This window comes from Varanus komodoensis, unplaced genomic scaffold (assembly GCF_004798865.1).
Source record: "Varanus komodoensis strain SLA01 unplaced genomic scaffold, ASM479886v1 scaffold106, whole genome shotgun sequence".
NCBI classification, from domain to species: domain Eukaryota; kingdom Metazoa; phylum Chordata; class Lepidosauria; order Squamata; family Varanidae; genus Varanus; species Varanus komodoensis.
Genome location: NW_025335301.1, coordinates 1,098,955 through 1,109,501, shown reverse-complemented (window position 1 = coordinate 1,109,501; position 10,547 = coordinate 1,098,955). Strand labels below are relative to the sequence as shown.

The 10,547-nt window shown below is 44.8% G+C and overlaps 1 long non-coding RNA gene across 1 annotated transcript; it reads right to left on the bottom strand.

Moving 5' to 3' along the window:
* Positions 1-488: 488 nt before the first annotated feature.
* LOC123017972 lies at positions 489-9,982 on the bottom strand. The gene is made up of 3 exons (XR_006413705.1): positions 9,847-9,982; positions 5,221-5,225; positions 489-499 (listed from the first exon to the last, which is right to left on the bottom strand). It is a non-coding gene; the product is annotated as an uncharacterized LOC123017972 (long non-coding RNA).
* Between the last annotated feature and the right edge of the window lie 565 nt (positions 9,983-10,547).

Genomic DNA, 10,547 nt, shown 5'->3' with positions numbered 1-10,547 from the left:
TTAAGATGAGGAATTGTAATCTGTAAACAGTACCCCAAATAGCTGTACAATATGACACATAAAGGACTTGGAATACTGACCTCTGACATGGATAGAACAGGGTGCTGCCTGCTTCCTGCCAACTCTGAATTTCAGGCATTACCATCTTGGTTACATTACTTCCATTCCCAGCCATCCCTGACAGGACTTCTAGAACACAACATTTACGAGTATGTTCACCAACAGAGAGGATCTGGAATCAAACGTTATTAGCAATATTTCTAAAGTGCTTCTCATCTACATATCGCAAAAGGAGTTTACAAACTATCATAAGACAATACAGTTGGCATACGTAATATTAGATTCTGTTTCAAAGATAGCTCTTGGCTGGGGGAAGGCCAAAATAAAAAAAGTATGTTCAAGAAATGCCAAAAACATACCAGCATTGGGGTCTAACATACCAGGGAATAGAAATCACTATGCTCGTCAGGAACCACCAGAAAGGCAGCCTGTTCCCATGCTACTCCCGCAAGTGACAAGACTTCCCTGTACTAACCTAGGAAACTGGTGCAAAGAAGATGTTCCCTGAAATAACTTAGACACAAGTTTAACTTGCATATCCTTGCTAAGGCCAGGTGGAATCAAGAGAGAATGATCTAAACTGCACAACACCCTAACTTTTCCAGATTAACTTGCTGACAGCAAGCTGAACATCAGCTAGCAGTGTGATTCAGAAGGCAAATGCCACCCTTGGATGTATGGTCAGAAGCGTGGCTTCCAGATCAAGGAAAGTGCTGATACTGCTCTACACTACTCTGGTGCACCCACGACTGAGGTGCTGCATCCAGTTCTAGGCTCCACCTTATAGACACACATAGCTAGACTAGAGTCGGTTCAGCGCAGAGTCACAAAAATGGAGTTGGGTTGGGAGGGATGATGTATGAGGAGAGATTGAGGGAACTGGGTCTTTTCAGTCTGGAGAAGAGGAGATTCCGAGGGGATCTTTGAGCAACTTGTGAGGGGGTGTCATGTGGAAGAGGGGCATCACCTGTTCACCTCTGTGCTGGAGGAAAGGATCCATTCCAATGGGGCAAAGCTCAAGGAACCAGGCTTCAGATTGGACATCAGGAAGTATTTCCTGATGGTTGGACCCCTAGGATATGGAATGGGAATGAGGTGGTGGAGGCCCCATCAGTGAGGGTGTTCAAGGGAAGACTGGACAACCACATGTTGGGGATTACATGAGCGGAGCCATCTGGATCCAGGGATCAGACTAGATGGTCTAGGAGACCCCTTCTGATTTGCTTTTTTCTGTTTCTATGATTAAAACAAGAACTGAAATAATGGAATAACAAAAAAGCGAGGAAAAGAAAACCAATCCAAGTCTCCACCGTAACTTATCCAGGATCTTTAACTCTGTAGCACTTCAAAATACACCTAATGCTCCATCTATGCCACTTCTAAAAGATGCAATCTGTGAAAAATAAGTAAGACATAAATGGTATTTCTGAAGGGGTTGAAGATTTGCTATTTTACTAGAGAGCACAACATTTTTAAGATCAACCTCTTTCTTCAACAGTCCTCTCTTACACAAATTCCCAAAGGTTTGCATGCTAGCAAGGTTTTGCTACATTCCCACTCCACTCATCTATGAAAACCTCCAGGGTAGCTAAGGCTTCCAAGAAAATCCTATGGGGAGTAAGGTAAGCTGTATAGACTAACATTAAAATCCACAGCAGAGAACTATCTGGTGATGATTTGCTGCCCTCAGCCTACAGTTGGTCAATAAAACTAGAATTCGGCTGCTCCTCAACAACGGCAGCCATGTGCTACATTTTACAAGCTCAAGAATCAAACCAGACAAGAAATTCCCTTCAAGGCCCAAATTCCAACATGAACAAGAGCTTCAGACACCTGTTCACACTATAAAGGTGATGGGGGGGGGGGGAGGAAATACAGCAAGCAGAGAGAATTTAATATATATGTATGCATGTAACTTTCTATTTTTTAAAAAACAGATCACAACATGTCTACTTTGAGCAACATACTTCACCAGTAGCCAGTCAAGTTAAGCTGTATTTTAAGCACAACTAGCAACTATAATTTTATAGTTTAATGTGCCCCCATGCCTCTTTCTTTGTATTAGGTCTACTGCTCTAGTGTGAAATTTAAAGCAACCAATCACCACCCTTCTGGATCTTTCCACTGTACCCAGGGGAATCACTGATCTTAACACTCCCTCTAGCACAACTTTCTACTCACAATTATCTTTTCACTGTGCCAAACACACACAACACATCCTTTTTCTATGCCTTGAGAACCCAAACTGCAAATACTTCAAACCCCAAGTGTGGGTTTTGGCTCCAAAAAGGCGGCCAACAACTTGAAAGTTGTTTTAAATATAAATTACCTACTCTGATGAAGCCAACAACCTCTTCTTGATTCTTTTTTGATAACACTCTGGGACACAAGTAGGACAATACCACCCAGAATAACCTCTGTATTAAATCAGGCCACGCCATGTATTGACCTGAGCAGAAACAGCACTGAGATGCTCACAGTCCTGTTAGGATAGTCTGCCCCATGCCGACTAGGAATTCTGTGAGATGCAGTCCAATACATCAGAAACCCATGCGATTATTAGAGGTTGTGTTGGCAGGACCCCTGTGCAGCAAGAATATTCCTAAAGCCATTTTTCAAGAAAAATGTCTTCCAACTACCAGTTACTATCCTTGCTGTTGAGGCAAAATTGAGCTGACTTCTAGGATGCATCTCACCTTTCTGAGCTCCTACCACAGAATCATACTAAAAGCATGATAATGTGGCACACGTAAACCCACACTAATGCTGCCTCTGCTTTCTTTTGCTAGCACAGCAATTTCTAACATCAGCAGGAGGTATGGTCAGCTTGAGACCCAAGCCAAGAGGGGTAAGTAGGCTCTACTGGATGTCTCAATACAACAAGCACAGATTACATAAATATATAAAGATAAACATACTGTACACATATATTTTTCTAGTTTCTTCAAAGCCAGATCATGATCTGAAGACTCCAGTTAATGGGTACTTAACTCCTTGAACACGTTCCAGTATGTAGACATGATGGAATAGGAAGCAAAACTGGAGGGGGGGATTGTAACTGCTGACTGCCAGTAACTTCTGCAAGTCTAAACACATTGCACCTCAATAGTCACACCTACTGTGGAAAAGCACATAGGTCCAATAGACAGAACTGTCCTCTAACACTGAAGGGGGGCCTTTGCTAAGTCATATCGCTCTTCCATGATGTCTTTGCCATGCAAGCAATGGTTCACAATATATTGTCAGAATTTCAGTCCTGTAGATGGTCAGCCCACTTGATTTCACACACAGTTAAGTCCAGAGATTATTAAACATTAAGTTTTATAAGTTAACTGGAACAGCATCTCCAATTATAAACCACTAGTGAAATACTTATCTTTGTACAATCATTAAAGGAGAGAAATGGCTCCCTTTACACTTTTGACAGAGGTTAAGTATAATGTGATTAGGCAATGGTTATTTTGCCATTTTTCTCCAGGAAAAGAGAGAACAGTCAGAACACACAAGGTCAGCTCAGTAAAATTACAATAAATATTTACTAAGTGTGAGGAAAAAATGATTGTTGAGTTGTCTGGAACAATCTGAGCTTCTCTAAGGACACTGTAACCCATTTTAAAATTATGTAAGAAGCTTGGTTTCACTTGAACATAGAATGATATCACAAACTAGCAAGATAACACATTCTTGCAGAAAAAAAATAAGCAGCTTGGTATATGGCAAGCCCAGAGAATTCTCAGGAATGTAACATCCTTTTCCTTTTATTTATCTTATTCCCATACCTTTTCCTTTTATTTAAAAATTTTACTACCAACCTCCTACACACATTTTACAACTACCACCAAGATGTCCTCAAAAGGGAATCTGGGGAAGAGCAACACATAAGCACATTTCCACTGACCAATATGTAATATTTACCATCATATAGCAAGGCAAGGCTGTATGAACACTTTTTAAACTGGATGCAAGCTAAGGCGGACAGTGTGTTTTCTGTAGAACTAAATTTCATGAACAAGTGACCTTGCAGGTTAATCATCTGAACATATTAACAGCTGTTGAAGCCCCAAAAGAACTATTCTCACTGAACATTTTGCAAGAATGAAGTTTAAAACATAATTCAAGCAATTTTATGGTTTATAACTATTAGCCCACATGAAATCCATTCACCTTATGGAACTTCTATACCAAAGCAGTGCATCAATATGACCTTTAAGGTGGAGGAAATGCTACTGCACATCCATTTAAAAGCTGAAAAGGAAACGCCAGCACACCGCCCTCTATTTACTCTCCCATGTTAGCCATTTCCCCAATTCATATCAGTGTTACTGTTATGATTTACAAGTCCTGAAACTTTTATACATCAAAGACCACAGTCATAAAGCAGTAATGCATTCAAGAACTCAGGTAAGTGATTTTCAGAAAAAACTATCAGAGTCCTATGTACTACAACACATTTAAGCTTAATACATACAATTGCAGATGAGGATTTTTAAAACACCAAAGTTTTAAATAGCATTCTTTAAAGTATCTCTTCTTAAAAATGCTGCATTTGTATATTGGTTATTACTAAGCACTATTCCTAACCCTTCCAATCAAGGTAAAAACACATAAACACCATATCCCCCTTGCTTTAGTATTTCCTCAGATGAAAGATGCCTCATGTCTTTTTACTCCCCCATTCCCAATGCATGCGCGAATGGAAAGAAAAGCACAAGACCTCCTGCCCCAAGTCCCCATTCACCCAGGTGTCTAGCAAAGCAGTATTTTGTGCAGGGCTCACACTTGCTTTGATTGTTGTTTATTATTTATTTAGAGCATCTGTATGCCGTCCCATCGCATAGCCTCGGGACAGCTTACATAAATAAAACATAATACAGATAAAATCCAGATCCATCCTGGCTGCATATAAACTAATATTAAAAGTTACTAAAATATCGTTGAAACAAAAAGGTTTAGTTGCCAAGTCATGCTCAACCCTTCACAACCCCATGAACAACATTCCTCCCGGCTCTCCTGTCCTCCACCATCCCCAGGAGTCCACCCAAACCCACACCCACCACCCCAGTGACCCCATCTAGCCACCTCAACCTCTGCCGTCCCCTTCTTTTGCCTTCAATCTCTTTTCAATCTTGCTTTGATACTAGTGCCTAAAACCCCAATGACAACATCTAGAAATTAAGTTGTTTCTGTCTGGCTAGTTCTTCACCAATGTGGCGCATGCCATGTGGTATAATGTTTCTGACCAAGTTCCACAAATGAATGAAAAACAAGGAAAGAAAACACTTACGTTTGGTAGGGAAGTTACTATTTGAGGGCTTAGTATTTAACCCTTACTTTTAATAGTGTATTTTTCACTTGATCTTTGTATTTCTGAAGTTTGAAATTGAAAAATGCAAAATAAAAACTTCATTTTCAACTGAAGCCTTTGTCTGCCTGTGTGGACTGTCAACCACTGCACTACCTGAACCAAGACCAAAAGTTTAACCCTTTTAAATGTCTACTTACGAAATCTTCTAAAGATCTGATTAAGGGAAGTTTCAAACTTACTGTCTGGACATGTTTATTTAAAATGTTTTTAATGGATCAGTCAATAATTCATCTACAAGTTATCTTCAATAGTACATCACTACCCCCTTGTGGCTATGCAATAAAAACTTTATCTTCTAATTTACAAAACTGAATTCTCTTCTAGCAACTTTCACCAGTAAGTTCCAGCTTTATCTTTTCTATTCTTGATATATTAATTATTCAATTGTCTTATGCATCAATTCCAAGAAAATCTGAACTCTCCTCAAAACTATTTCACATCATGTGGAAATCAAACACCCAACAAGATTTGATTTTCTATAAAACACACTGCTCTAAAAAGTATCCTTTGCTCTTGCATAAAATGGCGTAATTTATCATATATTAACTATCCAATCACCATTATTTCAAGAATGACATGATTTCATTCTCGCAGTACAAAATTTTAAATACATACTCACTTTGCTTTATAATATTCAATACTTTCTTCAGTATTGAATAAGTTCTCTGTACAGAATTGAAAAAAAATTAAAATAAAATGCATACCCTTAAGATGGTCAATACTGAAGATGCTCATCTTTTCACATTCTACATACAGACCATGTTAATTCCATCCTCACCTTAAAACATGGTCTATTTCAAATATTAGACTACAGCCATCCACATTTTATTTCTGAGAGAAAAGTTTCAGTTTAAACCATCTCTCTCTCATTCTCTCCCTCCCCCCCCCCCCCCCCACACACAGAGGAAAAAGTTCTAGCTACAGGGCATTCAATATATTTTTTGGCATTAAATCAATTAAAGCCTAAAGCAGCTTAAAAACACTACAAAGATATATCATCATGCATAGACAAGACAGTCTTCCCAAACCAAGTGCCCTCCAGGTATTTTGTACTTCAACTCCCATTAGCTCCCCTTTAAGCATAGTCAGTGGTCAGGAATGCTAGGAATTGTACTCCAGAACGTCTGAAGAGCACCATGTTAGGGAAGGCTAGATGAACTGAAGTAAGAAAACGGATCCACAAAACCATACGCAACATGTACAAGGGTGGAGTGATCCATCTGATGAAGGTTCAGAGATGCAAGTATATATACTCATATTTCATTCATTAAAATAGATCCCCTGATCTGTACAATTAATAAGCACACATTCAACTTAAAAGAAGATGGAAGATACTGCAGCAGAAGGGCAAAGTAGTGTACCGTACTATAGAAAAAAGCTTTTGAACAAGTGGATGATCTCCCACCTCCTCCTACCTCAGTAAGTGACTCTTCTGAAATAACCTGCCTTAACAACTCAAGACAGAGAAACTTGAAAAACTGAATCTCCTAATCTGGAGAGTCCATGGCTAGTGGGGAGGCATGTAAGCTGAATAAATAAAATTGACTTGAATAAATAAATGAATAAATGTTCTCTTTTGGACAGCCTATTCCTGAATTGTATGGAAAACAGAAATCTGCTACCATCACATAGCAGGTTGCAATGATTAATATTTATTCCCACATTAGACATCTCTATCAAATGACAGTCCATGAGTCCATCTTACACAGAACTGACTACTCTGACTGGCAGTGCAGCAGAGAGAAATATTTTCCTGATACTTGACATCCCTTAACTGAAGATGAAAGCAACTCAGTGTAGGAATTTCTGCATGCAAAGCACATGCTTTACTACTGAGCTAATGCCTCTCCATAGTAGACAACAGCAAGCCCCATTATGATCTCAGCTATGACTGAAAACAGTTATCACTTCTCCCTATGAAACCCTTGTACAGTTGGGTGCATATTCCCCAACTGTTACTATATTTACTCTGTAAATATAGCTGTCCATCCCTCCCCAATAACAACACAAATGGATGTCACCAACCATTCACTGACAGGTGAGGCAGGTAGATTAAGACTGCTATGGCTTAACAGCAGTTGGTCCACACTGCACCAGTGACTGGAGTACACACAGCAGTGCAAAGAGGTGCCAACAAGCATGGATGGAGTGGAAACACCGCCAAGCAACCCAATAAAATATCTGTCGCCTCTTCATTGTTTTGCATCATGAAACAGAAGCAGCAGCCATTCCCTGCCCCACTAGGCCGACAGTCTATCCACAAAATGTAAGCAGAGGACAAAACAAAAGGACATGCAGAAGTGTGATGAGAAAGTGGATATATATAGACCAATTATGAGCCCAAGCATCCAGTGGGGATAAATGCCAAATATATTCCCTTCTCCATACAGGGAAGGAGGCCCACCCACTGGTATCTCCACAAAACACTATCTTTATCCAAAGATGCGCCAAGAAGCACACAGTGGGGCTTGAAAGCAAACCATGAGCACATTTAAATTCCACTTGCACATTCTTCTGTAGATACTGCTGTCTCTCTACCTGTGTGTGCTATACACCCACATGCGCAGCACTGCTGTAACCTCCAACTGCACTTCCAAGCAGCAGCACCATACCTTTTTCCTGAACAGCAACAGTCTTCAATGCCAAGAAATGAGAGGTTCCCTTTCCACGCAAACAGTCCTTCACTCCTGCCTATTCTCAGATGCCAAATCTTTGCCCTATCTTTTACAAGGTGCTGGATGTGCCCTTGGATGCACAGGACAGCACACTTTTGCTACCACGAGACAGCCTCCCTCTGTGTATCCCCATACTCATTGTCTGCAAGAGCAGAGCCCACCTCTAGGACCAAGAAACGAGCAATTCTACGCGTGACATAGCGCCTCACTGTACCCATGCTAGCAAAAAAGCAGCAATGTTTTTTGCTTTATGTTTCCAGGCCTTGTTGCTCTATTGCCAAAAAATACAGCAAACCAGATTCTCCTCCAGAAAGGTTGCTGCATCTACCTTCTCCCAGTCCCCATCTTATTACTTTCTGAGATACATCTGACACAAGCATGCCTCATTTTCCAAGCACTGGAAGAATCAGGACACAGTACTCCTTCACTTTAACACCATGTAAAAGCAACACACGCTGAGGCTCACCTAGACTGCCTTCAGTACAGAGGCCTGTCCCACCACCTCTTCACAGCCAAAGGTCTCCATGCCCTTGTCTGCATCAGACATAGATCTCCTGAGCTGACACTTAAATCCCCATTCTTGCCTGTATTAGCCCATAGCAACTTCAGCTGTGGCCAATAATTCCTCTGCACAAAAAGATACAAAGCCTATATTATGTAGCTCCTTTTAATGCTAGGGAAAGGCCAATAACCGTTTCCTGGCCCAAATTGGGAGAATCATGCTTTCCTCAGTACTCCGTAGTGACTTTCACAGGCCATCCCTGTGCCAAGGAGAACAGGTGGCTAAGCTGCTTCGTTACTTGGCATACCAGAGCGAACGATCCCGGATGTGGATGGAAACAACTGCCTTTTGCCTGTCCTTGGAAAGATATTCATGTCTTTGGTGATCAAGTTTGCCAACGGCACAGGGATCAGACACAGCTGCCACACGGCTACCCCACCCCCGGCACATGGGACTCAGGCCCCTCGCACAACGTTGCAGCCGGGCAGCCCCGCTGATTGCCTGCCCGGCTGCCTTCCCCCGCTAGCGTCCTGCAAGGCATTTGGATCAACCGCCCCAGCATCTATAGCCAGCAGCCACGCTGGCTGGGGCGCATGGGAGCAGCGGTCCACGACGACACCGGAGACTACGGTCCCCGATTCCGCAACCAACAGCCATGCTGGTTGGGGCTGGTGGGGGCTGCAAGGCAAACCGTCTGGGAGCCCGGGGCTGGGGAAAGCTGCCTGAAGGCTCGCCTCCCCGAAGTTTGACTCGGGGCCTTCACTTTCCCGAAAGGCTCGACGCGTGCATGTGCGCGCAGGAATCCTCACACGCGCGCACACGCCCCTCTCGCCCCCACCGCGGCGGGCCCGGGAAGAGCGTCTCCCGCGCTCGGCCTCCCTCGGCTGGCTGGACGAGCGAGGGGGGGGCGGCGGCGGCGGCGGGGGGAGGGGCTTCCCGCCCACTCGCATCCTCCCCCGCCCGCCATGTGCCCGCGAGGGGGACGGAAGCGCCCCCGGCCAGGCCGGCCCCGCCCCGCCCCCAGGAGGAGCCCTCCGCCCCTCCCTCGCGGCCGGGTCCTCTAAACTTTCAGGCCCAGAGAACCCCCACCGGCGGCAGAGGAACGTCGGAGGGCGCGGGCCGGGCAGGCTGGCAAGTCCAGGGGGCGCGCGCCTGCGCGCTCCCGCGTGCCCCTCAGCCCACCCCTCCGCAGCTCGCGCGTCCCCTGCCGCGGCTTCCCGGGCACCCCCGTGTCTTCGGCTCACCTTCCGGCTTGTTTTCGGCGGCCATTTCCCTTCCGCGCGCCACATCCTCCTCCGCCGCCGCCTCCTCGCGAACGGGATCCAGGCAGGCGCGCGCGCCGTTGCCGCCACCGCCGCCTCTTCTTCTTCTTCCCCGGCTGCCCCCGCCCCTCCCCTTCCTCCGCTGGGCTTCTATTTCCGGTTCCGCTCCCGCCTGCTCGCCCTCGCTGTTTCTGCTTCTGCTGCCCCCGCTGTCGCTCCTGCCTCAGCACCACCAATCTCCACAGCCTCTGCCGTCGCCGCCGCCCGTTTTTTCGAGCCCTGCCACCGATACCGGGCCTGCAGCCGCGCGCCCCTTCACCTCCTTCTACTCACATACTCCCCGGGGCACCCATTGGTCTCTCGCCTGAACAGACGTCCCCCTTGCCCAATCGCCGCTTTATAGAGGCGGGCCGGAAGGGAGGATGGGCCTGACTGGCAGCGTTGTCAACCTATGGTAGACTGAATGAACAAAAGGGCGGGAGAAATGCAGAGAGGCGTATCGGAGGCACTTGGACTGCCATGATAGAAGGTGACGGGGAGGGGAGAGAAGGAGTCGGTAAATCTTGAGCGGGTACGACAGCCAATAGGATTTCAGAATGTCGGGGAACCAGCGTAACGGCAGCTGCTGCGGCCAATAAGTAAGCGGAAAGGGGAGGGGCGGGGCATGGCAGTGACGCAAATGG